This window comes from Aulonocara stuartgranti (genome assembly GCF_965226115.1).
Source record: "Aulonocara stuartgranti genome assembly, chromosome: 15".
Lineage (NCBI taxonomy): Eukaryota > Metazoa > Chordata > Actinopteri > Cichliformes > Cichlidae > Aulonocara > Aulonocara stuartgranti.
This window is the reverse complement of record NC_138951.1, coordinates 27,501,313-27,517,529: the sequence shown is the minus strand read 5'-3', so window position 1 is coordinate 27,517,529 and position 16,217 is coordinate 27,501,313. Positions and strand designations below refer to the sequence as shown.

The following is a 16,217-nucleotide window of genomic DNA, read 5'->3' as shown; positions in this document are numbered from 1 at the left end:
TCTTGTGTGCGAGCCCCACAAGCAACAGAGATGTGCAAACACAACAACACAAACGAGCAAAATACAAGAATACAAATACAATGAGCTTATGTTGAGGCAAACTGAAGAGGAGGAGAGGGACAGGTGCTGCTAGGGCGAGACAGACGTCTCTCACGGAGTCCTTTAGTGCTGCAGGCAGGCAACATGCTCAAATAGCACACAACTTCAGGTTTTTTATTTCTATATGATGAACTCTGCATCATTAAGCAATAAGAACAAGTAGTCTGATGTACTGTAATCATTGTGAAGCTATATTGTTATATTATTATTACAATTACATAATGCAATTCTGGATTTTACTTGGTATCGGATCGGAAAGGAAATCAGTGGTATCGCACATCACTACCAATTTCCCCAGCCGTTTACTTCCGGCCTACCCGACCATCTGAGGACCCAACCCACGTAGACCGCGAAGGCCGGGTCCTCAGGAGGATGCAGCCAGGGGCTGTGTCCCAATTCAGGGTCTGCAGCCTTAAAGGCCGCATTTTAAGGCCGATTACGTCACAGCGACGCGACGAAGGCTGTCCCAATTCAAAGGCTGCTCGAAATGCGGCCCTCAAATGCGTCCTTCATTTCCCTGAATTTTAAGGATGTGGCAGTGTACACTTCATGGCCCAACATATCCCAGACTTCATAGCGCGGCAGTGGGTGTGGATAATTTTGCTCCAAAAAAAACAAAACGGTGGAAGCAGACCGGCCAAAGAGTAAGCTCTTAAAAGTAAGTACTGAATATTATGTAACTTATTTATGTGCAAATGTTTAATAATGAAGAACATTAAAATATTACTGTTGGCCACATGTCGGCAAAGTTATGTGACATTAGTGATGTTTGTACTTTCAGCGTTTACTTGGTTTTAAAGCCTTTACTTTAAAATATACGCCGTTCAATAGTCGACCTTAATCTTACAGAGGATTTTATGGATAATTATCAGACAGTCATATATCCACAAACACAACAAGCTGAAAGTCAGTGATGCTGCTTGGTTTGCAGTTCTGAATATGACGGCACAAGCAAGATTCACTGCACTGTTAATGTTAGCTATTGTCACAGTTTGCCGAGGCAAACTGCATGGATTGTGAAGAGTGGACCCAGGTGCAGACATTCTAAAACTCAAAGTTAACTGATGATGAGCTGTTTATTAAGGCAGACAGAACAGTACAAAATAAAAGGGCAAAAACAATGTAAACTAAGCAATAATCTAAACTGGGTAAACTAGAAAGGAAGCACGAACTTTGAAAAACCCTGGCAAACAGAAAAACAAACAAAACTCTAAACATGGCAATGATGATGAGCATGCATATGCATATATATATATGCATATGCATGCTCATCATATATATATATATATATATATATATATATATATATATGCATATATATATATGCATATAAAAACCTGAACGCATATATGCATATATATATATATATATATATATATATATATATATATATATATATATATATATATGCATATATATATATATATATATGCATATATATATATATATATGCATATATATATATGCATATAAAAACCTGAACGCATATATGCATATATATATATATATATATATATATATATATATATATATATATATATATATATATGCATATATATATATATATATATGCATATATATATATATATATATATATATATATGCATATATATATATATATATATATATATATATATATATATAAATATATATAAATATATATATATGCGTTCAGGTTTTTATATATATATATATAATATATATAAAACCTGAACGCAGGACTTGGCATGGGAACAGCACAGACGATCCGACAAAGACTGAATGAGAAGGAACAGACTAAATACACACAAGAGGCTAATGAGAGAAGTGGGAACACATGGGGGAAACAGCTGACACACATGAACATAACGACGTCCCAGTGGAAGAGTAATACTAGACACGATGAACACACGAACACAAGACCTCTTCAAAAATAAAACAGGAAACATAAAACGCAGACATGACAACCTGAACTTGACAACGTAAGACACAGACATGAAACACATGAAGTGCAAGGGAGACTTAACAGGGGTGGAAGACACAATGGGAATCTAATAACAAAGAACTAGAACAACCTAGGCATGATAAAAAATGAACTTAGAAAACCTGAAGGGCTTAAACATAAACTAAAAGTCAAAACGCTGGGTCAAAAGACCAAGGATCGTGACAGCTATGTTATATTGCTGCCTCTGCTCGGTGGTGTTGAGCCAAATGGACTTTAACGTGTGTTTGAACGAGCTGACGGTTCACTCGTTAAGCTAAAAAAAAAGATGCTTTAATCACAGGAGTCACACATGTGTCCACTGTACCATCTGGGAACTCTTCTTGTTTAGCACTCGTAATAACACAAACACTAAATCCTCCTTCTCTTGTGCTGTTTTGTAGCAGTGTATACACCTGAGACTGTCACCTGTCTGTCTGTCCTGCACTCTCTCTCTTTTTCTTTCTCTCTGATTGTGTAATAAAAGTATGAACATGTATTTATAAGTTACACTTGTGTTTGAATCCTGCAGCTTATCACACATTTGATTTCCATGTGTGACATCTGCAAGTGTCCAGAGTGAGGACAGACTGAGGGACCCACTGCTGCACATCATCTGTGAGGCTTTGCACCCCTGATGATCCACCAGGACAAACTCAGCAGTGTGTGAGGAAGAGGAGGAGCGAGCACCAGCTGACAGATGGAGAGACAGACTGTTCCTTGTTTGTGAAGGACTGCTAGAAAAGTTTAACATAACTAATTGTCTGTTCTGAATCAGTCTTATTTGGTAATGTTCAAATAATTATATCATTCCAGTGTTTTCAGTGTGGGAGAAAGTACTCAGGGCCTTCAAGTTACACACTATGAAAGGCAGAAACAAGTTTAATGTTCAAAAACCTAAAGTATGTATCAGCAGCAGAATGGACCTAAAAATAAATGTCCATGTTTGTTTCAGTTCTATGAAGCTTTGAGTATTTTGGTTTAGTAGCACTGCTGTGTTTGTTGCATCATATTGCTGTAATTGTTTATATGCTTTATATATTCTGAGCTAAGTTGATCTATAGTGTTACATCATATTTACAATGGCCAGGGTGATTGTGGCTCAAGAATTGGGAGTTCGTCTTGTGATCGGAAGGTTGCTGGTTCGAACCCCGGCTTGGACAGTCTCAGTCGTTGCGTCCTTAGGCAAGACACTTCACCCACTGCCTACTGGTGGGCCCAGTGGCGCCAGTGACCGGCAGCCTCGCCTCTGTCAGTGTGCCCCAGGGCGGCCATCACCAGCGTGTGAAATTGTGTGTGAATGGGTGGATGACTGAATGTGTAAAGCACTTTGGGGTCCTTAGGGACTAGTAAAGTGCTATACAAATACAGGCCATTTACCATATTCTATAAGGATGTTATGTGTTTGTAGACTTTCTGCCCAGTTTGACCCATTTAGCAGATGTCAGCCTGTTTAAGGCTCTGATATCTATTCTGTATGACTTAAAGCAGTTATGACATGGTATGATCTTCTCACCCAATAAAGGAATATTTAATATATCAGTCAACTCTTCATTCTATCAGAAACAGTTATCACAGCTCATACATTTGCTTTTTCCACATATATGTAAGCATTGAGCAAAATTTTGTAATGCCAACTGTTGTGTCTGTGTTTCCACAAGCCCCGCTAATTCTAGAGACTTATTCATCATGAAGAAAACAAGACAGTCGCTCGATCAAACACCTGCGCAAGGGAGGCCTCGTCTGTGTCCACCACGAAAATGACCTCAACCACGACCTCCCTTGCTGCCCTTTTTATTGAGACACAGTTTACACAAAACACGTCAGAACAAAGCCACGCCCACATGGTCCTAAGATGTGTGAACTTCTGTATTTAAGTAAGAGTGTGTGTGTGTGTGTGTGTGTGTGTGTGTGTGAGATCCTGTTGATCAAAGGGTCATATAACATAAAAGCACAAGAGGAACATCCTTGGTCATAAAGAGGGTAGTCTCCCCCACACCCTAGATGGTTCACCCTAGATAACACAGTGAAGCCATACAAAGGGGAGGAAGTTTGCCAACTTCAAACAAGGGTGTTCCTGTGATAAAAACACTACCGCCCCCCTCCCAGAATCTTAAGGATCTGGGGAGGGGAGGACAGAAAGAATTCTTTAAAACTATGTACAAATGGTAAACATAAAAATGACAAACATTTAATATTTCAACTTAACATTTCCCTCCTGTTATGTCATTTTTATGCTCCAAATTATTCCTATGTAATATATTCTCAGCCATGCACCTCTTGCTTAACATTTTCAGCACAGGCGTCATTTATACACAGGCTTGTGTCATGTCAGTAATTTCAGTCATGTCATATTGTTGCAAAAGTACATAATTAACAAATGTATTGGAAATCATCTTAGTTAGCATTGATCTTATACACGGTAAAATGCATCCTTTACATAAGCAAATCAGTATCAACGATACAAAAACAGGAATTAATATTTTCAAAAGAAGATGCCACCAAGGACCAGACATTAACCAAACTATCCAGCCTTGTGGCGGATCTACTCCTGTCGTGCAATTCATTATGTATTTCTTCAAGTAAACAACTGAATGTAAACAGTCGAACAAGAAGAATCATCATTCTCAAAAATCATATGTCACTACAATCCAACTGCATACAGACATAGGCATTTAAACACATCAGTTGACTTTATTGTTTGTCCATGTGGCTCTCAGCTAACTTCAAAGCTGCAGCCTGGTCAACATCCTTCTTTATGACTCCTATCAACCCCCCAAATCTCATTGTAGGCATCCTGTGGGGGTTAGAGTCAACTGGTGAATTATCTGCATTTACAACTCTTCTCCTGTCCTGTTGTCACCACAGAAAACGAATTGTAAAGGAAATTGGATCAAGGTGTTTTGATCTTCTTGGCTCAAAACCTCAAGTGTTCATGATGTAAATGTAGACAAAAGGCTTCTCTGTTTACATCCTTCTTGCAGAAGACAAAAGAATAGATGATGTTGCACAAATTCCATGATAAATCTCCAACTTGGACTAATCCATTGCCCTTCATACACATAGGCAATTGGCCTGTTTCCAGTTTGTTTAACTGTTCAATGTCCTGCAGCAAGTCAGATACTTTGAGTCAGACCAGCAGGTCTGTCGTACCAGAGCAGTTCACCTTCCCAGCTACTGGTGAATCAACCTTCCATTCAGGTTCAGAGCAGTTGAAAAGTTGGCAGTGTTCCTGGATGTGTTGCTAAAGCAACCAAACAAACTGTCTCGCTCTCAGTGATGCTATATGGCCACAGTCCAGAAGAATGTGTAGCCAGTGGCATCACAAGCATAACCATTGGTCTCGTTCTTTATGTGAGCGGTTGTGTTCTTAAACTGCCACCAGTAGTTGTTGAAAACCCATGCGGGTACTGGGTATGGTTTGCTCTGTCCCAGTGCGCTCCCTGTCATCCCACTCTGGGTCCACAGGCTCAAGAAGATGCACAGCACATTCCCAGCCATTCTGATGAGTACCTGTGGCTCAGTTGGTTTCTTCACCGGATTGAGACGAAGGGCCCTGGAGGCTTTCCCCCCCCCTTTGTACCCGGTCTTCCTGCCACTTACTCCGAGCTGGCCTGGATGTGTGTCACCTTCTTGCAGTGCGCTTGATGTATCCAAGTGTTTCTTCCAGCAATCTTCACTGCTGTGGTCGTTGTCAGCAGCACCCGATAGGAACCTTTCCATCGTGGACTGGACCAGCACTTCCTCTCCATGGCCTTATCAACATCCAATCTCCAGACTTCAGACTCTGTTCCTGCGGAGAAACAGAATCATCTGGCAGATCATTTGTTCTCAAGACTTTACTTTTAAACATTTCAAGCATCTAATCTGCTAATATGTTCTCTCTTCTGCTTTTCTATCATCACTACAGAAGACTAGAACTCTAAATGCTCTAACATATATAATCTCAAAGAGTCAGACCGTTCTCTGTTGGAGTAATCCTCATGTATATCTTAACTAATTCTATACAGTCTAACCATGTCCTGCCTGTCTTCCTAAGTCTTAACTTTACTGTCCCATTAGTTCTCTCTACCTGCATTTTTTTAAAAAGTATTTAATAATCCTAGAGTGAGTATAAACTACTGCTCATCTCCCTCCTGTTGAGACATGGTATAGCCCATGGCTCAAAATAGCAGCAGTCTTATACAAATTATTAGGCAATATCAAATCAAATCAAATCACTTTTATTGTCACATCACATGTGCAGGTACATTGGTACAGCACATGTGAGTGAAATTCTTGTGTGCGAGCTTCACAAGCAACAGAGTTGTGCAAAATACAATAATGTAAACAAGCAAAATACAAGAATGGCTACATCTGAAACTAATAAATATATGTACAATATATAATAGTATATGCGTTTCTGGATGTGTATACTAAATATTTTTCTACGTGTGTGTGTGTGTGTACACATATTTTACAAATTAAATAGAGTAAATATCGGTTTATCACACAGATAATAAACACCACCCTGCAAGCTCGCTCCTTCTGTAAATCACAACTGTTTTCCTGCAGTAGGTGAGTGGCCCTACATGTCTGCTGATGTTGTACTGCTAAAATGTTAACACCATGTTCTCCTAAACCTGCTTCTTTTGCGATGTTATCTGCAAAAACATTCCCTAACGCAATTGGATCTTCCCCTCACATGTGTGCTGCACATTTACATACAGCAATTCTACTGGGCAATAACACTGCCTCCAGCAGATTTTGCAAGAGTTTGGTGTGTTCTACAGGTTTCCCTGTAGAGGTTGTCACACCTCGTCTCACTCACTGCACTACAAAGAAATGTACAGTAGCAAATGCACACTGGCTATCAGGGCATATTGTCTCTCTACAGCTTTACACGCTTCCGTTAAAGCTAGCATCTCTGCTGCTCAAGCAAATATGAAACATGTTAGTTGTCATGCATAGATACTCTCTCACTGTCTGCTACAGTAAAACCTGTTTTAGTCTGTCCCTCTGCTATTGTAAAACTCAAATCATGAACAAACCAAACCTTTCCCTCAACGAGTGGCACAGCTATTAAGTCATCCCTCAGCTTACACTTTTTGTCCACGTGTTCTCTACACTCATGAGAAGTGCCCTCCTCTTTCGTTGGCAAAAAGGGTTTGACAGATTCAGAATTGTGCACCACTTTATGGTAATATGTGTGATTGTGAGAGTAACAGTAACATTAAAGGCAAGTGTCTTGTAGGTGACAGAAATGTAAGTTTAGTCTGCAGTAGTAAACATCTACCTCGTGTGGAACTAACAATGTCAAAAGCTGAAATAAACTATTGAAACATTGTACAGCTTAAGCTGCTGCACATACTGATCTCACGCATGGAGGTAAAGCACAAGCAACTAGAGCTAATCTTTATGATAGTAAGTTACTGGCTTCACTTGTGGAAAAAAATGCTGTTAGTTATTTTACAGTCACCTGGCATTTGTGCTGTTCACAGAACCACAAGTCCATCGCTGGACCTCCTCTGCGCTGTCACTTTTTGGAGCTTGGCACGTAACCTCATGTTGCATTTTCCAACGCTGCTGAAGATTTAAGGCAGAGCACGTCGTACACCTTAGTTGTCTTCCTTAACGTCAACGTCGAAACTCTTTCATCTTATTTAAGATTTGCTGTGCAAAGTCTCCTCGTGACAATCCTTTGGATGCCCAGTAGCACAGCTCTCTGTGCTGAAGGTGATCTCTGATCCTCCTGAAGACTCTCTCCAGGCCTCAGCTTCCATCTTGTGGGCGATCCTCTCAGTCATTCCTTCTCGTCATGGCACCTCACGACATCTACAAATCAAAAAAACGACACTCCTCTCGCCATGTGTCAACTCCCCAATGAGACATGTACAAGAATGTTGCACAGTCTCCCTAAAACAATCTCCAGGGTTTGTCCCTTGGAGCAGCTTCACTCCAAGCTGTAACCCTGTGTAAAAACATTAGTCACCAATTAAATGTTTTGCTTGTTTAACTCGCAGCTCCACCCTGAGCCTGTATCCTAGAAGAAAAAGTCTTAAAGTTAAAACAACTTCATATTTGCAACCAACTGCAGCTCGTAAGTGTAATAAAGTATTCAGCGTCACAGAGACAAGTATCATTGCAGGTTTATTCTAAACTCATTAAACTCCTACTTTTTCCCATAATTTGTTCCAAATTATTTAACATCTCAACGTCATTCCACATTGTAATCAGTGACTTCCCTTAAGTTTGTTACTCACCATGAGCCCAATAGTGGTCAGATAATGAGCCCCATGTAACTATTTTGTAACCACTGCACATCTGTTCAATCGTCACTTGTCTGTCTGTGCTGAATCCTTTACAAGCACTCTTAAAGAAAAACAAACATTAGCCAAACACACGGTTCATCCTGGTTGTCAGGTGTCGGCCATCCAGATTCCAGAGGAGCTGTGAAAAGTCATAAAGTTAACACTCGCTGTGGAAAAATAACAATGGTCTCATCACACTGTATTAATTTCTCCCCTGTCACATTCACATTTTCTCCAACATTTTAACACAGTGTAATTTCATCATCAACATATAGCCTGTAACTACGGTTTCCTTCAGAGGTGGGACCAAGTCATTGTTTTGCAAGTCTCAAGTAAGTCTCAAGTCTTTATCCTCAAGTCTCAAGTCAAGTCTCAAGTAATGTCAGGCAAGTCAGAGTCGAGTCTCAAGTCACTGGTGTAAAAGTCCAAGTCAAGTCACAAGTCTGAAACTTTGAATTTCAAGTCCTTTCGAGTCTTTAAAAAAACAAACGAAAAAATAATGTTGCAGTTATGCTAAATGTAAATATTAGACCATGTAATTTTAAAATCTGTGTTTTTCTCAACACATGACAAAATAGTGAACTTAGAAAATATACACAAATTGTGAAATTGCACCTCTTTAAAATGCAGCTCAATTAAACCTAGCTCCAAGAATAATTTTCACCGACGGTTCTAAGATAAGCTGCATGTTATTCTTGGATGCGGTTGTAGGACCGGCTTTAAAATCGCATGACAAAAATATCATACACATTAAAAAAAACTGTATCACCAACGTAGCCTGGACAACATTTGCTAGTTAGATGAAGTCAGCTATCTCATCGTAGCATATTTATATGCATATTTATAATTATACGGTTCTTGGAGTGAGCGCATACACTCATGAAGTTTAGTAACTTCAGGTCACTGCAACAAGCCCAGGTACAGTTTACCGACGGATGGGTACAGGACCTTGAAACGCACCGTGTAGAAAGTAAAGACCATCGTACGTATCATAAGTTTACCAGTCTCACAAATTGTCGTCATAAATACACATTCCTTAACCGTTTATTAATATAACCTTTGAGCTCAACGGTAATTAATTAGTAGTGGAAATAATTTCTGGTAGCATCACAGAAATGTAGCAGTGACAACAATATTGTATGCTGTAATCGTACTGGGCAATTAGTGATACAAAAACCTGTTTTATCCTGTGAATAAAAGTATATGTTTTTGTCAATGTACCATAATAACAGAAGCGAAACACAATATTGTGTCAGGACAATTCACTATTTATGCACAATAAACAAAGGAGCATAGCGCGACAATTTCTGTTCAGCGCCAGACTTGCTTGTAACCTATATCACCAATTATGTTAAGAAAAATGACGCATTAACTACAACAGCAGACTGACCTTTGTGTAAATGCTTGGAGCAGGCTAACCTGTGAGCTGGAGTGTTCTGGGACGTTATATTTGACCTTTGAATGGCTGCAATCCAGTCGCGTCTTTGTTACTTCGGAAACATGGCTCGAACAATTTCTCTTCAACGACGTAATCCGATAACAACCGATCTCTTTACCCGTCGGCTTCCCGTGGCTGTCATGCGACCGGCTATTGCAGTTAATAATACAACGGCTTCTTGTGTTTCTTTTTATGCTGTATAACTGATTTTAATTGAAAGCCTGCGTGCGCTAGTACCGCTTGCCACGAGTTCCCAGAATCCTTTGCGGTTCTACCCGTGAATGACGTCACATTTTCAATCTCTATATAATATGCATGTTAAATTTTATATTTGGGGTAAAATATCAAGTCTTTTCAAGTAAACCGGTTCAAGTCCAATTCAAGTCCCAAGTCATTGGTGTAAAAGTCCAAGTCAAGTCACAAGTCTTAGAACATTTTTTCAAGTCAAGTCTAAAGTCATAAAATTAATGACTCGAGTCTGACTCGAGTCCAAGTCATGTGACTCGAGTCCACACCTCTGGTTTCCTTCACACAAAATCTCAGTAATCCTGTGGTAGAAAAACATATTAAGTTGCGTCCTGCTGTAAATCACATGATCAAATCACATGATTAACCATCTGCTGTAAAAAGAAATGTAAATGTTAGCGCTGCGTAGGTGTATACACTCTTTCTCACAGTAATCTCTGGTAGCAACACAAGGTAGTGAATGGTACCTGGTAAATTCACAGACACAGAAAATTTTAAACTAAAAGGTTAAATTTTCAGAGTTCACATAGTCATGTGACCCAAGTTTCCTCCTGTGGTCTCCTTCTTCTCCTGCAACAGAGACACACACAGAGATACATCCACACCTTTGTCAGGTGGGGGTTAACTTCACACAATGGTATTAAGTCAGTCAGTCTTGTCAGCTTCTCCATTTATTTTAAAATTCACACATATTCACTCAGTGATTCCTTCTTTTGCTGATTGTGGAAATTATCATCGCATTCATTTCCACGCTCAGCAAAACGACGTCATTTCAAAAAGAAAAAGAATTTAGACTGGATTTCCTCGTTGAATTCTTTTGGACAGGAACTTGTTTCCTAATTGTCCCAAATAAGTGGCTTTCTCCTGAGCCCATTTTAATTTTGGAGAAGCTCACTTTTCAACAGTTTTCTCGACGACGCTTCGGTTCTAATCGTGCAGATCTGCTCAAACAAAGATCATCAAACAAAACTTTCAGTGCACCATGAAAGTAACAAAATAAAAGGAAAGAAAGAAAATAAAGGAAAGAAAGGCCTTGTTAAAGTCATGACACGTGTTCTTCATGCCAGGGGGATAAATTGTAACAACCCAATTGGCAGGCTCAACTTAATAACAAAAGACAAATAAACAGCCAGTTTAATCTCAAGCATTCATCCAAATCAGCCATACACACAACATAACCCTGTTGTCTCAGCACATAATAAGTTTCTTCTCATGTAACTAAATGTGTGCCATGTTAAAACTTCTTCACACACCAGAAACTCACAATCAACTCACTCAGCTCACTCATTTAAAACCTCTCATCAGCATTCTGTTTTCTCCTCTATGATGCAACCATCTGTCCTCCTATAATATTCAGTCCACTAGTCTATGTATCACTTTCATCTTACTAGTGACTTGGACAAGATGACAAACAGAATCTCATGCTTAAGATGCTGTCTGGTCTTCATGAGTATCATTGTATGTGTTGTTACGTCCCCTGGCTAGTCTAGGGGGTTGAAGGGACGAACATAAATGTGGATAGAAAAGGAGGAGCCAAGATGGTAATTTTAAAAGGTTTATTTAACACTGGTGATGGGGTTCAGACCGAGGTGTAACGTCAGGGAGAGCCAAGGCCAACATAACAAACAAAACATCCCTGACGTAGAAACAAAAGAAACTTACCTAACTCCAAAGAAACAAAATATACAACCTATAACCATAACCTACCTAACAACACATAAACAGGAGAAAACAGGGTGTCAAAACAAAAGGCAGCTCTCCCCTACAAGCAGTCTGAACATGAAACAACAATGCTCACACAAAATACAAAGGCATGCAAGCCTTCACAAGTATGGCACCCAAAATGGCCAGAGGGCACAGAAGCACAGCTCCACAGGCCTTAAGTAGTGCTCTGCTGATTACCAATTAGCCGGACTCTGCGCAACATCCAATCAGGACAGAGGAGGTGGAGCCTGGACAAAACAAAGGGTTAATAGGGAGAAGAGACATCCTCCTGGGGGATGTAACAGTGTATATGCATGTAAGGGTTAGTATGGTTAATGCATTTCCTGTATGTTTTTCTGTTCCTCTCTCATCACACTTTCATTATTCTCATCACTGCTTAAACAACACACATCTCTCTGTTTTTTTTTTTTAACTTTACTTTCCTCCAAAACAGAAAATAGCATTACAGCTGTTTCAGACTGAGAAACACCAAACACTCTTCATGCTATTGTGGCGAGACGAGGTTGGGATATAAAGTAAATACTCTTCAGTTTTAAAGAACGACAACGTCACCCTGGGAATTTCACCCAGAGAATACTGGAAATGACACTAAATCACCAAAAAGGCACTTAGGTTCGCTATACTCAATCCAGAGACGAGGTTCAATAATAAACAAATTGACAATTTATTGGTAATTATTTAAAACACCGAATAAAAACATAATCATAAATATTCAAATACAAATATGCTTAAAAAGGTATTCAGAGCTGAGGCTTACCAGTGGAGGGGCAGGGATGCCACACACAACTACAGAAAGAAAACACACCAAAACACAAGTGCAACACACTATCACACACTCACACTAATAAACTAGACAAGGCAGGTGTGTACACTCAAGGGATCCCACCACCAAGGCACCCTAGTCTCCTCCACGTCGGCACTCCGCATCTGAATAAAAGAAACAAAGAAAATGTTAATATATTACAACAAACTAATGTGTAGCACTGGGGGATAACCCAACTGCAGGACCACACTGGTGATCTACAGCTAGAAAAAGGGCCTCCCACCAGTGGTGTAACAGAAAATCCAAACTACAAATCAAAAAGCAATAAAACAACATACAATCTGAATAAAACTCTAAAATCTGGAGCAAACGGAATCGCCGTACTGCTCCAACTTGCCGTCCACACGACGATAAGTTAACAGTCAATCAATATGCATGCCAGCTGACTCCGATAACCGGCATGCATATGGCCGTTGTCCACGCCGACGTCCACTGTAAAAGCTGACAGCAGCAGGGAAAGAATTCTCACAACGGGAACAGACGGTAAAAGCACAGCAAGGCAAAACAGCAGCACTTCAGTTCGCGTAGCTTGGCGCAAAACTAAGGTCCACACTTCCTGCGAAACATAATAAATAATTACTATAAAAGAACAATAGAAGGCAGAGAGCGTAACAAAAGTTGATTACGTACCAAGTAAGCCGGGTCACAGAACGTAAGCAGAATAGCTCAGAGGAGGCTTCTATAGCTACGACCAGCCGCGATGGAGACTTTAGAGGAGTAACCCACAAACGATCTCTACCACACCGAGGAAGTCAGGTGACCAAAAAGGAGATCACAGGCAAACGATGCAGAGACACTCAAATGGCCACTATTTATACCAGCGCCCCCTAAAGGGGCCAGGCTGAAAGTGGGTTGGACCGAGGGATAACATTCATCCTGCCACACTATCATTCACCAACACAACTATTTTATTTATTTTTGTCTACTGGGCAGGTGATCTGCAGAATCATGTCTGCCCCAGCTGGATACCTTTTCACACACACCGTGACGTCAGACACACTCACACTCACTTCTGCTTAAATCACAATTACACTTCATTCGTCAACGATCCACACATCACGTGCTGCCCAATAAAAACTTTGCAGTGTATTTCATCCTCTTTCAAGGCAGACTTACACAGTTTATTCTCCATTAGACAACAATCAGCCACACTCACGCAGACCACGTCGGGCCCGCACACACACACACAACATAGGCCTATTGCTTGTGTCTACACGCACAGCTAGCGCTCTCTGTTGAAAACTCTCTAACGCCCCATATGGCGGAGATTCCGGACTCTCTTCACGGCGGAGTCACCGAACCTAGGTTGTCTCTACGCCCCACACGACGGAGAAGCCTGCGTCTCTCTCACGCTGCTAGCGCGCTCCCGTACCTGCGTTCAACGCAGGGTCACGTAGCCGCTCTCTAAGGCCTTCTGTACTCACTGTTTGTTTACGTTCATGGGAAGAGTCTCTGGATCCCGTCAATCGTCATCCATCCCGAGGGGAGTTCAGGCGCAAACTTCCCGGCCTGGTGACAAGCCAAAAACACCAGGGCTTTACGTCAATCATCCCAGACGTTGTGGTGGCGTCCTCTCCCTCTCCTCGGTGGATGCAATGTGTTAGGTTCCGGTGTTGTGCCAAAAAGTGATTGTCTGCCAAAAAGTGATTTCCGGTATTTGCCAAAAATTGATTGCTTGTATTTAAACTGCTATAAGTAACTTGTTGAGCTATAATATATGAAACAGATGTCAAATGCATCCCTCATGGATTACATATAGTCATCTTGAGCCACAAACAACATCCGTGTAACAAGGTAGAAGCCACAATCAGTTTTTGGCAGTGACTTTTATATAACCTTTATTTATTTTTGCAGTTAAAAACAATCTCATTAACATTAAAAATGTCTTTTGTAAGAGTAAGCTGGCCAAGAGGACAGCAGAAATGGCAGCAAATATTACAATAGTTCTGTAAAAATATTTTAAGTAGGGATAAAGGACCGGATTGGTTATAATGTAAGTACAATAACACAGAGTTGTGAAGATACTTGAAAAACTGATAATTTTTAAATTCTATATATAACCCCTTTGTAAACCCTGTTCACCGCAGTCTATTTACGAACATACGTAAAGATATTACACATAAAAAATACACGGAAACATTGGAAATCAGTTTTTGGCAGACAGTCACTTTTTGGCACAACACCCGGCTCCGAAGGACCAAATAAATGTTGTGTCTGTGTTTCCACAAGCCCCGCTAATTCTAGAGACTTATTCATCATGAAGAAAACAAGACAGTCACTCGATCAAACACCTGCGCAAGGGAGGCCTGTGTCCACCACGAAAATGACCTCGACCACGACCTCCCTTGCTGCCCTTTTTATTGAGACACAGTTTACAAAGATGTGTGAACTTCTGTATTTAAGTAAGTGTGTGTGTGTGTGTGTGTGTGTGTGTGTGTGTGTGTGTGTGTGTGTGTGTGTGTGTGTGTGTGTGTGTGTGTGTGTGATCCTGTTGATCAAAGGGTCATATAACATAAAAGCACAAGAGGAACATCCTTGGTCATAAAGAGGGTAGTCTCCCCCACACCCTAGATGGTTCACCCTAGATAACACAGTGAAGCCATACAAAGGGGAGGAAGTTTGCCAACTTCAAACAAGGGTGTTCCTGTGATAAAAACACTACCGCCCCCCTCCCAGAATCTTAAGGATCTGGGGAGGGGAGGACAGAAAGAATTCTTTAAAACTATGTACAAATGGTAAACATAAAAATGACAAACATTTAATATTTCAACTTAACACCAACATATTAAAAACAATATTTGTCTCTTATATATAATACACCTATATATACACTGTCAAAGATACTTGTCTTTGAGTGAAGATTTAAGGTGACAGCAAATATAAATAACTCCAACTTGAATCTTTACTGAAGCTCAGTAAAGATTCAAGTTGACACAGAGTTCAAACTCACTGCTGTAATAACTAATAATGATTAATATAATAACTATAATATTGGCCATATTATATTTGCATTACCAAAGTGAGATGACTTTAGTCTCATGAATAACATTAGCTAATTGTTATTTACCAACTAATCTTAAAATGACTGTTCAGTACAGAAATGAAGCCCAAAAATCATGTTTTTACAGTCCTGTGGTCTCAGCTTCAGATCATACAAAATCATACAAAGCTCATGTAGAAACAAATGAACAAAAATATGTTCTCCTTCATTTCTGTCAAACAAAGCTGTATGAAACGTTTCCAGCTGTTAGTATCATGGTTGCTAGGCAACCTGGGCAGCGCGACGAAGGCTAGACCGTCCCATTTCACAAGCCTCGCACTTCCGGCCTTAGCGGTCTTTGAGTACGTGGTCCTTGAGGACAGTTAAGGCTGCGTACTGCAGACCCTGAATTGCGATATAGCCAATGTCGATCTGAGAAAGCAAGACCGAGACAGCAAGACCAAGAGAAGACCAAGACCACGTAAAAATGGTCTCGACCGGTCTCCAGACATTCAACTCTAATATTTACTACCTCATGACATCACTTTAGGCGGTATGGATCACATCTGGCACGAAGGAAGGGAGTCTGCACAGGCAGATGATGAAGAAGCATCTGGAAACAAAGTGAAAGTGTTTCATGTGTGCGTGTGTGTGTG

The 16,217-nt window shown here is 40.3% G+C and overlaps 2 long non-coding RNA genes across 4 annotated transcripts; both read right to left on the bottom strand.

The window, feature by feature from the left end:
- Nucleotides 1–4,671: 4,671 nt before the first annotated feature.
- On the bottom strand, nucleotides 4,672–16,207 carry LOC309690029. 2 transcript variants are annotated; one of them, XR_014271587.1, is made up of 4 exons: nucleotides 16,094–16,207; nucleotides 14,017–14,214; nucleotides 7,518–8,009; nucleotides 4,672–7,186 (listed from the first exon to the last, which is right to left on the bottom strand). It is a non-coding gene; the product is annotated as an uncharacterized lncRNA (long non-coding RNA). The 2 variants fall into 2 exon arrangements; XR_014271588.1 differs by having other exon boundaries at nucleotides 14,017–14,090.
- LOC309690027 lies at nucleotides 11,576–13,432 on the bottom strand. Of its 2 annotated transcripts, none has more exons than XR_014271583.1 (3): nucleotides 13,212–13,432; nucleotides 12,906–13,137; nucleotides 11,576–12,685 (listed from the first exon to the last, which is right to left on the bottom strand). It is a non-coding gene; the product is annotated as an uncharacterized lncRNA (long non-coding RNA). The 2 variants fall into 2 exon arrangements; XR_014271584.1 differs by having other exon boundaries at nucleotides 12,919–13,137; nucleotides 13,212–13,427.
- Nucleotides 16,208–16,217: the final 10 nt, after the last annotated feature.